Source organism: Morone saxatilis, unplaced genomic scaffold (assembly GCF_004916995.1).
Source record: "Morone saxatilis isolate NCDOM2014 unplaced genomic scaffold, NCSU_SB_2.0 Contig9, whole genome shotgun sequence".
In the NCBI taxonomy this organism is placed as follows: Eukaryota; Metazoa; Chordata; class Actinopteri; family Moronidae; genus Morone; species Morone saxatilis.
The window spans coordinates 18,910,880-18,924,652 of record NW_023340268.1 but is presented as its reverse complement, the minus strand read 5'-3'; the positions used below and the strand labels follow the sequence as shown (position 1 = coordinate 18,924,652).

The 13,773-nt window shown below is 41.1% G+C and overlaps 1 protein-coding gene and 1 long non-coding RNA gene across 2 annotated transcripts in view; both read right to left on the bottom strand.

Annotated features, from left to right (window-relative positions):
• Positions 1 to 13,773, bottom strand: part of khdrbs3 (KH domain containing, RNA binding, signal transduction associated 3) — a 101,045-nt gene that overhangs the window by 79,306 nt on the left and 7,966 nt on the right. The window lies entirely within an intron of this gene.
• LOC118342812 lies at positions 1,715 to 5,053 on the bottom strand. Its single transcript, XR_004797504.1, has 3 exons — positions 4,350 to 5,053; positions 3,239 to 3,314; positions 1,715 to 1,741 (listed from the first exon to the last, which is right to left on the bottom strand). It is a non-coding gene; the product is annotated as an uncharacterized LOC118342812 (long non-coding RNA).

Genomic DNA, 13,773 nt, shown 5'->3' with positions numbered 1-13,773 from the left:
ATAATTTACCATTTCTGTACGAGTTTTTAACAAAAGATTCATCCAACCAAACTCCAATTCAGAAACAGGCATTTTAAATTAGCAACCTTTTTTTTCCCAATCTGGAATGGATTGTAGTTTTTCATTTTTTGATTCTGTTTGATATTAAATTTCTACAGAACAGTCTGTTTGATTTTTTGGACTCCGCAGCCAGTTAAAACGATAAAATGTTTTTTTTTCCTGAGTAAAACACAAATTGATCCTGCCAATAACGCGAGGAAATTGAAATGTTAGAATTTGGGTTTTGAAGAAAGTTTTTTTATGTTAAATTATTAACAATGTTTTTAAAGAATATTTTTAACTTGCATATTCCTCAAAATGAAATTTTATTTTGTTTTAAGAAATCCAGCCCCCCTTCCTGAGTACTTTTTTGCCAGAGTTTCCCATCTTGGTTTCAACATCTTAAATACAGAAAAGGTTTTTTTTTTAAATTAACTTTGATCCAAACCTATCAGTATCAAAAAACACCACATTGGGGTTTCAGGCTTCTTTCAATTTTTGGTAACTTAATTAATATCTTATTGTTACTTTTAAGAAAGCTTTGAAACCAAGCCAGTGAATATGAGATAAGCAGAATTCCACCCCCCAACCGTAAAACAGGGATTGCAAAGGAAAGCTTGCAAATAAAGCAGGCCGGTGTTTTCTTTGAGGAAAGGCATCTTCTGGCAGCCTATTCCAGAAAGGAATCAAATCAAACGGCTTTTTTCAAAAATTCCAGCCGGAAAAAGAAAAGTTAGTCTGAGCAAGCGCGAATAATTATTTTTCTACTTGTTTTTTCCTTCTTATTTAAAATTAAAATACAACCAAAAAAATCCTTAGCTCAAGGTCCCAAGGCTTTAAAACGTTTTAAAAAAAGGAAGGGAATCCTTTCATGTTCCACTTTTCATGCAAGTGAGGATTTAAAATAAAACTCCCAAAAGCGACGGCTTTAGATCTCAAGCCACAAGCGAGCAATTCAAGATGGACGAACGGGCGAACTCGTGGACGGCAAAGCCATTTTCCCAGTTTTGGAGGGATGGAACACGACAGTCGAAGGCACGATGACAACCGGTGGAAGAACCATGGTTAGTCCATTCATTTTACTGCATAACCAAAACGGATCGGAGAACACCAGTTTCACAGAACAACGTAAATATTTCAGGATTCCGCTCGACAAAAATGGCAAAAGGGGGGGGCAGGCTTTCAAGGCATGAATGAGTGAGTCAGCAATTCAAATTTAATGGACAAAAAACAAAATCAGACGCTGGCCTGAAGGCCAAAGTGATTTGACAGTTGGAAGAAGTGGGTGGGTTGAGAGTGCCAGGAAGAGGACAGACGTTGAAGAAAAGCAGGCAGTTGGACACTTTTGAGTTCCTCTCCCAAAATCCACAGACCAGATGAAGTCTCTCACAGGACACCTTAACCCCCGACTCCAGTCCGCTCGCTTCAGTTCCCAATGCCCACGCCATCACGCACAGCACTGCAACAGAGGAGGGTCAAGGGGGGAGACATGAGTGACCCCTAACCACCAAGGTTTCCCACGTGTTGCAATTAAACAGGTTGACAGCCAGCTTTTTATTTGGTTCAAAATAAACAACAATGGAATTAAAAACGAATAAAATAACAAAAAAAGGATCACAACAGTTGGGGGGGCATCAATCCAAGTTGGCACTGTTATATTAAGGTCCAAGCTACCACTTACCAGCATTTTTTGGGATGTTGACTGATCGACAAATGTTGCCAGAGTCACACGGAAAACAAAACGAAACAAAAATTACAAAATGACAGGAATCTGTTCACAGCAATTCTTTTCTCCCTTCTTAAAGTCAATCAAACACAAGCCCACGTCATAAATCAGCCACAGAGGAGGAGTATCTGGAGGGGGGGGGGGGGACTTCCTCCTCGGGTTAATGGCGCCCGCTGCTTAAACCCCACACCAAATCTAGTAACTGGTTTACATCAGGCAAACTGTAAATACACTGCAGGAGGAGACACTTTAACTGCTGTGGAAGAAAATGTGGTTAGGATGGAAAGTCAATGGATTTTTATGTCACAGTGGAGTTATTTACTTAAAGACGACGGTAATTCTGCCACATAAGACAGGAAATAGTTCAAACATCTCTAAGAAAAACATAAAATCAGTGGGAGTCGATCAGACGTGATGTGGGAATGAAATCCTAAATTAACAATCAGCTAAATGCTGACGTTACTAAATAAATCTTTGTACCATTTTCCTTCTAGTCAAAACAAAAAAGAACTGTTAGAATTATTTTAATGCTAAAAATACTTCTAAAGGTTTATAACACGGATTCAGTCACTACAAAATACACAGAAATATAAACCTACAGATTTAAACAGCGTCCAAAATTAACACCTGCAAACTGCCGAATTAGAGACGTTCTGATATATTTTATATTTTCCTTCCTGATGTAAACTTTAAGTAAAGTGTGATACATGTGCGTTAAATAAAAGTTAAGTATCCCGACCTTATTTATAGATATAACACATATATATAGTTACTGTATGTTTCTTAAATTGTGGAGACGTGTTTAGATTTCAGAGCTGAGTTTCAGTTGTTATGTCGATCGTCTTGTGTTTTAAATTCAGACCTGGTTGGTTAATATATTGAGTCATATTGTTTCTTCTTCAAGTGTCACATTAATTGGCATTAATCTATTTGTCTGAATCAATCAGCGACTGATCCTCAGTGAGCTGCTGCGTCCACACGTTAAGTGTCTGGGTTTGTTTTGGGGATAATAATTTAGGTGTAATCGGCACAAATACAGCTCGGGTTTCAGTTAATTTTGGACCCCGTATTTAAAGATATATAATATATATAACAGCTCCGCTCCAGTATCTGCTCCAAACGTGTTGAAAAATGATGAACAAAAACTCTAAACAGTAAATAAAGGAACAGTTAATCTGCTAGAACACAGAACAAACTACCTGAATCCACGTGTTTTATTTTAAGGTGGAAAAACAGGAGGAGAGCTGAACCTAGAGGGTTAATGAGGGCGGCGAGTCAGAGACGAGGTGTTATTGATGGATGAGTCGTACGTGTGTAATTAGAGAAACAACGTCTACGTAAGTCTGCTGCAGTGTTGATAAACCCTCTTTATACTGCACACACACAATCAGCTGTAACAGTGTAATGATGTTTCCCTGCTCGCCGTGTGTCAGACACGTGGCGTGATACGGTGTTTAACTGCTGCTCGTTTACCTTGCGGCCGTCGCTGGCGTGGCAGTTGACGTTTAACGGAGTCAGCAGCGCCATCAGCTTTTCTTCATTTCCACTCCTGAAATTACACAGAGGAAGAGACGCCGTTAAGTCTCTCAAAGTCTCTCCACAGGCTGCAAGGGAGGGAGGAAGAGGGCAACACTAATGAAACACAACTACTTTATGGGCTTTGAAGGCGGCGAATGTTCAGATTTAAAGCAACTTTAGGTAACATTGTGCTTTTTGTCGACCTTACAATAATAATAATAATAATTTTGATGCTACACTAAGTTGTAATAAGCTGAATAAGCTTCCCACTCTGCCTCTGAGTGTCTGTTCTTACACTATGCAACTTAGTAGTCACACACCACCAACTATGTCAGTGATTCTGGTGAAACTGGATCATGTTTTATGGAGAAATGTTTTCTGGTTTTCCCTCCGATGTCGTCCGGCTGCTCAGCCTCAACTCTGTGTTTATGTTGGTGTCATGTTAATTTGGAAAAGGAGGAAACTGTTTTAAACTGTGAATAATAACGAGGCTGCATCATTTGTTTTTATTAGTTTTGTGTTACTGGAAGTGACGGATTCTGGAGAACACGTATGATGAGTATATGTTTTAAACAAAAAGCCCAGTTAGCAGCAGTAAAGGACTGAATCACTACATTATGCTATGATGGTATTTTTTAAGATTCAGACATATATGATGTTATTTTTTGCACTCTGGGCCTTTAAATAGGATTATAGCAGCTTATTTTACTGTCAGTTCATAGAATATTAAACATTTTAATGCCATCATGTGTGCAGAATGTAAACCATTTATTGTGAAAGCTGCAATGTAGTAAAAACAGAAAGATATAGATACAAACGTAAACACGGCTTCAGCTGTATAAAAACTACAAACTGACAGAAAATACTAACCTAAAGAGAGATTTCTAAAATGTTCTTTTGCAGAAGTTAGAGAGTTCCAGCAGCTGTTTGAACTATACAGTAATCTATAAATATAAATTCTCTTTGCACTGTAAAACAATCTGCTACCAACCACAGAAGAACGTCACATTTCAACCTGATGAGCAGAAAACTGTGCAGCTGTTTGTATCGACACACTGACTCTCACCTCGCTGCTTCCAGAAGTTCGTCCTTCTTGTATTCACCTGGAGGAAAACAAACAGATCAGAGCTGAGCGTTCCTTTTAACATTTGACAGTTTCTCTCTTTCATAAATCATTTTCCAGAGTTTGTGTCTGACTTTCTGGTTACATTATTCTGTAACATCACAGTTAATGTATTTATCACAGCCACAAGAAACGTGATCATTATCAGGAGAAGTCAGTTCCACTTTAAATAAACTGGATAAACTGTTTAAAAGATGCAGAATAGATACGAACTGGAGTTTACGGAGTGAGGGAAGAAAATAAAACTACTTTACAGGAAACTTTGAGGATATTTGGTCTAAATTTCCAGATTTTTTATGTTTTCCAGGACGAGGGAACCGTGAAGACGCCTGATTCGATGTAACACTAACGTCAGAACATCACTTTGACTTTTAGTTCAAGTTAATGACATTTATCTGAAAACTGAAGCCCAGTGTTTCCCATTGGCTGCCTGCCTGAGGGTCAAAGGGCCGAGTCTACCAAACAGCATTAGAACTGAGTTTTTCAAAGCCCAGGAAAATTAAATGTCCAAATTCAGGGTGCAAAGTTTGCAAATAGGGATGTAGGGAGAGTTATAGAAATGTGTATTTGTTCCACTAGTCTGAAAGAAGACATGTTATGGAAGCAAAATAACCCAAAATGTTTTTGCCTGCCATGTCATGACATTGATGATGCGAATCCAATTTTAGTTTATTACAATTTAGCTTACAGTTTATTTATTATTTATTTGCCTAAAAATAAAACCAGGTCAACACAGGTAACCACTTAATGGTTTGATGGCTCAGATGGGTATGCTCTGGTTGCATTTCTGGTGTTTTCAGCCATTCCTATCATCTATACAACCAATGTGTTTATGATTAAATTGTTTACAAGAGCACACAGTTCTTCATAGATCTAGCCTCTTCATTTTGCTTTCAAAGTGCACCAGATTGATGCATTTAACTTCAAAATGTAAAAAAAAGTCTTGCGGGGGAGCATGTCCCCGAACCCCCTAGAGGGTCCGACATCCACCCACCATAGTCTCACAAAATCCTGTGAAAAATTCAAGTCATCCCCCCAGCTCAAGGTGAGCGTGGCAGTCTGGACATTATGTGCTTGAAATCAACTGAACAGTACAATACCAAAAAAGTGATCTGCTCCCCCCATGCAGCCAACCATATCATATCAGCAAGCGCAGTATTTAAAGCACCAGAGAGCAACCTTTATCAATAAACCTTCCTCAATGTAAAGCATTGAGAAGGTCACGGTCAATTAGATGGATAAAGTAACAGCAATGACATTCCCGTTGTCACAAAAGGAGAGGGTTCCACCCTCTGGGGCCGAGGGAACAGATAGAGCTGAGACCCATACTGCCGCAGCCACATCTGCAGGAAGTCAATGACTGATGCCAGCAGAGACAACAATGTTTTTGCCTTTGTGCAAATTGAAGAAACATAACCATAAATTTGCAAGCGGCGGATCAATACGGCCCAGACGCGGCCAAGTCCTGAGAAACGTATCCAAGGAAAACCATTCGATAACTCCGATCAGAGATGGACCGGTAGCCTGCTATTAATCTTCCATTACCAGCCACAGTGGACAGTGGCCATTGTGAACGAGCTAGAGACGTTTAGTGACAGATTCGGCCATTAAAGCTTCCACTGATGTGTATACCCGGCAATCGGACAGATTTCTCCTCGTATTATTGCTGCAATCATGACCATTCATCAGATGTGGTCCATTAGAGTGGTCACGTTACAAAGGGCGGCACCGCAGCCCTTTCCTTTCACCAACATGACTCTGTATACTATATCACTAGCCACCGGGCAAACATATTCCGTATTTCATCTGGTATTGCTTACATGACAGATCATTGATTGCGTGAGTTGGATTTCCTACATTCCCTGCGTAGAACGATGGAGGGCTCCGTTGCTACAGGCTGCAGTTTTTGAATATATCTGTAATAATGCAGTCATTGTAACCTAAAACAATGCTTAGCTAGGAACAGAAGATGTGTTTCTCTTTTTATTTTAATGACAAGGACAGGCCTGTGACTATGCTTAATAGTAATGTTCCCATTATGCACAGCAGCATCTCTGGAGACTAGCCTTAAATATGGGACTACTCAATCATGACGAGAGGAACCCATGTTGGAATGAAATGGGTCATACGATACTTTAAATAAATATGATAATGAGGCAGACAGTACGGATTGCCGGGGGGGTTATTTGTGGTATGTGGAGAGAACAGTAGGTAGACTGGAACTGAATAACACTGCTAGAGTGGAGAGGTAGTGAGAGTGGAAAGTGGTCTACACCAGCACGTGGGAATAAAGGTGGGCTGTGCATTGAGTGAGCTTGATGCGTTAGCATGCAAATGCTTCAATGTGTTCTTTTGTTAAATATACACTCCCTGATGGGGTTTTTTAATATTATGTGACATTTTTGCATAAGAAATATTATATTATAAATATTTGCTCATTTACTGCAAAACAAATCAGCTTCTGGTGTCCTTTACATGTTCCAGTGCTCTGAGAAGAAAGAATAATAATTCTACAGCTAGCCTATGTACAGGAGTTTTTGCTCAAGTTGCCGCAAAAGATAATGGTTAATGCTAATACGCAGTGTAACAGAAGCATGAGTATGCATGGGTCAGAAAGTCAGCAATATTGACTCTGTCTGTTTCTGTTTGCAAACATTAGCCACCACAAGCTTCTGGTCATCCCAGACCAACAACCGCTGTATCAGCAAAGCCTCAGTGTCTATTGAATTGAACAAGAGTGCATTTTATTGCTCATAAATTCAACTTTTCATCTGTTAGAGGAAAATTGTTGTTTCTGGTTACAAAAAGTTGCATAGTCTAGCTTTAAACAGGAGAAAACATACAAACAAATTAGGCTTACAATCGGATTCAAAACAAGTTTAAATCAGATTTAGAATTCTGATGTGGAAACATTTTGTTTCTTTTTTACCTTTATGTAATATAAATAACAGCTGAGATATAATCGAGGGTAACACATGTCATAGAAGACAACGTGAAACATTTAGATTCATCTTTGAATCCCAGACCTTAGTTTCATACTGTGAAAAAACCAGTGGGAAAAGTGAACTGGAAATCTGCCGAGGGCCCTCGCTGCTAGCTGTAACTAGCTGTAGAAAGGATATCAGAAAACATCGACGCAGTGAGCCCAGGATTACCACTGTGACTCTGAAGGAGGAGGTTTTAAACGAGTGGCTGGTGATGAACGGAAGGCGGATCCTGTAAGTTGGGCTCTTTGTCTCAGCAGGGTTCACAATTATCTCTCACTGGGCGACCTGAGGAGCTCAGTGGGGGTAATGTACTTCTGACAGCCAGATCTATGACACACATAGTGCAATTTGTCCTACAGCACGGGAGATTCAGCGGCCTCAGAGGCATTGTGTAAGGGAGGAAAGGGAGCAATAAGTCAAGTGTTTGCAGTGATGTCACTTTACACCAGGGTTAGACACATGTATTAGTCTACCCTGATATTTGGCTTTTGTTACACATCACATATTGATCGGTGATTTGATCCTCCTGATACATGGAGCTTCCTCCGTGACCAGAGTGCAGCTCAACCGGCCCGAAGAGTCATTTCAATTTCATTTTTCATCGCGTTATATATTTTTAATCGAAATTGTTCAGTAAATGAATGATTCTGTTGGCAACCTCGTTTATCTCATTATCTTATGATGTTCTAGAGGCTGTTTCAGCTTTTCCACCCTGAAAAGAATACAGTTGGACACTGAATGAACTCTTTGGCATAAACATGGTCAAATTCAAAGATGAAAGATTACACAAAAAGATATAACACTGGCAAAATGTTTCAACTGTCTGATGCACACCGAATGATTGAGTTCAGCCTCCAACACCCTTATCCGTTATAGTTTTAGGGTTGTGTATTGGCAAACATCTGGCCATAGGATGCCTATCACTATACCGGGTTATAATTCAGTACATTATATATCTTCCCTTAAACTCTTAAAACGACATCTACTCCTTTAACTGACTTCCAAATGATTTATAGTGTCATACTGTAGGGACAAGAAGAAACACTGGTTTCTAAGTGGAGGGAGACTTTACATTGACACTTATTAGCTTATTAAATTACTGCAAGTCATTTTGAGGCTACTGACAGAATACAAATAACTACAAAAAGCAGGGAGCTGACATCAATACTCCTTTGTTTCTGTCTCAATGTGTCTGAGCAGATGATCCAGTAAATACAGCCACGCTGAAACAGTGACCCAACATAAAGTATGCAGCACGGTCCCCTGTGTTTGTGTTTTGTTTTGTAAATCAATGCACTTTGGCTCATTGATTTTGAATAGGATGCTCCTCGAGCTTGCAGCTGTTTCATTTATGTTACAAGGTTACAGGCTCTTTGCTCATACATGCCACCTGCTCCGGCATTTTCTCCCTCAGTAGTGGACTGCCAGTAATACTGTTAGATTTCAACCCTGCGTCTGTGCCCTCAGTGGCTGGAGTTGACGCAGGACCTCCGAGGCTCACTAGCCCCCGAGAAACGGCTCTGATTCCTGGCCATGAAATGCAATCCACTCCTCTGGGTGTCTCCCTGGATCCTGTGTTCTTATCAGCTCCTCCAGGATGAGAAGCCGTCAATACAACAACCACAGAGAAAGAAAACCATTCCTTCCCCCTACTTCTTGTATCATCGCTGCCCATCTTCACACAGAACCAACCCTGGTCAGACAGCAATTAAAACCCGGGCCCTCCGCTGGAGGAGTGGGCGCGTGCGAACCACAGATCTATAAACTTGATTTTTATCCGTTCACCTCTTGCAGCCTCCCATCGACACGGCAGCTCAGGAGGCGTCGACTGTGTGGACTGCATGCTCGCTGTAATTACCATCATCTTTGCCAGAGATGCATTACATATGACAGAAAAGAATTGAGCGGTGAGACTTGTGATCCCGTCACTAATGAATGAGCCGCCTAATAAATAGCTGCAGCTGCAGTGTTTGGAGTTTGGGCTTTATAAATAACTCTGTGACAGAGCTGCTGTGCACTGCAGAAACTCCACCTTACTATGTCCTAAAATCTTCCTAATATGGGCTCTTATTTTCATGTCAACAAAAATAAACATAAATGACTTCATCCTACTAACAAGTATGATCTGAAATTGTGCCATTAAGCTCCATGGTTGTCCAACACATCAGTGAGCCACACTGTTACACTGGGTGACATGTTCCTTCATTACCATGAACACACACACTGTAGTTGATATGAACTCAATCCACATACGCCATCCTGCTGCTGGAAATACTCACAAGTTCGCCAAATTTGTATTAACCCGCAGCTGAAAACAGTTTTGAAGAAATGCAGTACTTTCTCCTGTTTCTCTAAGACGTACAGCGCCGAGCTTTTTGGGAACTTACTGAGCCATTTCTAAAGATAAAACTATATATGTGTGACTTGTTTTTATGGATTTATGTCTTTAGTAGCAACCAATCAGCTTGGGGCACAGTGCCACAGAAAATGTAGGAAAGTCCAAACTTACTGAGAGACGGACTAAATTGTTAGTCCGATTTTTTTCCCTTCTAATAGGATTTAGTGACAGCAAGGAAAGTATAGCACAATGCCAGTCGTATCATTCAACCCTTCTGCTGTGTTCGGGTAATAGTTCCGTCTCTTGTATCTGTCTAAACATAGTTAGAAATATACCTCATTTTGTTCAACACTATTTACCAAATCGATTCCCATTGATCAATATTGATTTTTGACCAAAAAGTTTGACCAAAACAACAAGCAAGGGTGTTTCTTTTTAATTAATGGAATGAAGTGTCATTGAATGGATTAAAACGAAGCAGCTGCCTCATTAGCTGGAGTTGAAGACTGAAATCATTTCTAGGAAAGACCCGGAAAAAAGGAAAACTGTGCTGGGAAGCATGAATATATGTAAGTATTGTCAAGTTACCATATTAAAAATGTTTTCTTCCAGTATTAAGCAACATACAAAGGAACTAAAGCTCTACAGCTCTCCTTGCACAACATCTGTCCCTTTTAAATAAAGGTTTGTATAATTAAAACTCCAATCTGTTTCTTTTGTAAGCACCATGCACTCCTCACAGTATGCTGCCGGGCCTTTGTTTTGTGGAGGATATACAGAAAAATAGACTCTATAGAAGCTCCAAACAGTTTCTGCAGACTAATGATGGCCGCAGAGAGAGACCCAGATTTAACAAGCAGACAGACAGAGATCCACTTCCAGGTCAAACTTTAACAAGCCTCTTATTGGGCAAATCCTAGGTCAAACTTTAACAAGAAGTGCTGCCAAATGGCACAGTGGAGGAGCACGTCTGAGCCATCAGCTGGAGTGTCAAACAGACAGCAGCAACCATATGATTTTTATTAGCGAGGACAGAGTGGATAACTGTGCTTGTTATGAGGGTCGTATATCCCGGGTTGACCCACTGTTTATGCTTTGCCTATAAGACTTAATGAATGCTTCACAGCCAATTGTAACTGTAGTGACATGTTAACAGGCCCACAAAAAAACAATATACGTGCTGCATCTGGTCGCTGTGCTGTATTAATGACAGCCAGGCCGTGAGATCATTCAGTAAGTCTGTGTAAAAGCTCTAAAAGAATGCAAATCACATACTGTGCTTTGCATCGTACGAGACGGAAAAAAAGGGCACAAGAAACAGAGGGAGATGTCCCGAAAAAACTCTGAACACAATTAGGCTTTAATATCAGGCTCTTAAAATAGAGACGGGGGACACAGCGAAGCAAGCAGCCCAGCAGGACACGAGGAAAGGTCTCTTGGCACTGGTGGTAAATGAGCATCCATCTCTCCTCCTCTCTCGGTACATTACGAGGGAACTTTTCCTGCTCCAAAAACCCAGAAAGCGCACTTTACTTTCATTTACTGATTTCCCACCACCTTCACTCATTAAAGATTCATGCCCACCACACCACCACCAACTACAGCACATATCTGCTCTGTAAATCACTTTTCAGGGTTTCCCCTTTAAGAAAAAATCACAAAGCTATATTTTTTGATATTCTTAATGCTTCTAGTTTTCTGGTGGTACCCGTCTAGGAGATAGAAATGGCACTGCGATACAGCCAATCAAGCCTTGCACAACGCAGTAACATCAGTGTTCCATCAGATGCAGAGCAGACGGTCACACTGTGGCAGACGGTAGCCTGCTACACAACACATATTAGCTTTCCTGCTAACGGCTCCTTCTTATCTCATCACAAACATGTCCTGCACCGTAGCTTGTTAGGGTGGTTGTGGGGTGGTCCTTACTCTAATGCTGTCTGCCCATGCAGGCTGCTTTGTCTCTGGATCCCTGTTCCAGCAGCCTTCCAGCTGCTGTGTATCAAACACAGTCACTGACACGCCCCTCCAGCCAGCCACACGTGAAAAGGAACATTTCGGATGTTTGCCTAAAGATGATTCATCTAATGAATGATTAAAAAACACTACCTGACAGGACCCGTGTGTAGCACTTCAGCAGCATCCAGCAGTGGAGTTTCAGATTGCAACCACCTGAATACAGCTCAGCCTTCCAAGTGTAGGAGAAACCATGAAACGTGCTCTCCCTGGAGCCAGTGTTTGGTTTATCCATCCTTGGCTACTGTAGAAACACTTTCCTCCGAGCCTAGCTACACTCGTAGCCACCACTATTGAAGTCTAGCAAGATATAGAGCAAAAGGTGCCAGGTCAGGACGTTACGCATCTTCATTGACGAAATGTTCAAAAAGAAATGTATTTGGTGTGTTATGGCAATGTATTTGTACTATTGGAAAATGGAATCATCACTTTAGGCCTAAAACGCTAAATGAAAAACGTAAAAAATAAGCGTTTCATTTTTTAATCACAGCACAGGGAGCAACTACAGAGGCTAAAGAGCCACATGTGGTTCCAGAGCTGAATGTTGCCTAACCCCGTTCCAAGTTACCAAAACACAACAATCCTTATTTTTAGGTGATTAGACACTAATGGAAGCCTATGAATATTAGATTTCTGCTGATAGATCCTCCTAAATGTTCCACACAGAAAACAGAGTCTATTCTTTCCTTTCATCGTCACTACTTGTTAATCTGCTGCTCAGTGCTGTCGACTACACCCATTCTGCTAGCGTGCGAGACTGGATCGGAGGCATTTCTCGCCCATATTGAAGTTCTAAAATCAGCACCCAAAGGGCAAGAATACATTTAACCTGCAACAAAATTTAACACCGTTCGCTGCACAATTGCTACGTTCAGAAGGAAGAAAAAGTCCCATTTTCAACGTGGTGGGACTATCTGTGAGCCCTTGAACTGTGCCCGCTGACTGGAGAGGGCTTGAAAAACAATTTTTCGACTGTTATTGTGAGCTTGTGATGCCAAGGATTAGACTCACAGAAGTAATAAAGAAGACTGCATACATAGTGGCCATTTACTCTCCTAACATTAGAGGGGGCGAGGGATGGAGAGCCTGCTAAACTCTACAAATTCCCGTAACAACAACAAAAAAAAATTTGAGGTTATGATCTTCAACCTGGGCTATTTCTCCACGTGGCGGTGTTGTTCGAGGGGAGCTCTGAATCATAATATTGTACCTAACACAGTATTTACTGAGAGTGTAGGTGACTTACACCATCTGTTTATAAAGCAACAGGCTCAGGCAGACACTCTGCCAGCAAAAAGGCACAAGGTCCCCGGGCTTATCTTGGTAGAGGTGTGCTGCTGCTCCTCTGCACCAGCGAGGTGGAACGATAAACATAATTAAATTGAGTTGGATTACACAAAATGGATCGGATCAGTTGGGAAGGCGGAGAAGCTAATCCAGTGCAATCCACTCTATTGAGGTGCCAACCACACAAAACGACATAAATAAAGAAGAGGGAAAGGAAAGCAGTGGCTGTCGCGGGGGAGATCAAGGCAGGGGCACGGCAAGGGCCCCTTCAAGTAAAAACACGCTCCAAAGTCAAATATTAACTCTAATAGGGCAGAAAACAAGGAGCTACGCTAAAAATGCCTCTCATTCTCCACTCAATCTGAAACAACAGTAAAAGACTTTCATCATGAAAGGATGTTACTGTACATATGCGGAGCGTGGAATGTGTTTGCAAAGCTTCCATAGTGTCACAAATGAATAAGCAATGAATTTACACCACTCCAATCCTTTGTGGAAGCGGGAAATCACACTTCAATCCCGGCGGCAATGACAGGTGATGCAGACACGGATTTGATGTGCCACTCCTTCTAGTTTTTCACATGGAAGAACAGCATACACTCACCAGAAGATGAGATTGAGGTATGTATCATATGAAAGCAGGGGTCAACGGTAGCCTGGGAGTTTCTGTATTTTCTTTTTTATTTATCACTAACACATCTACCACAGCACCCCCATAACCGTTCCCCCCCCCCCCCCC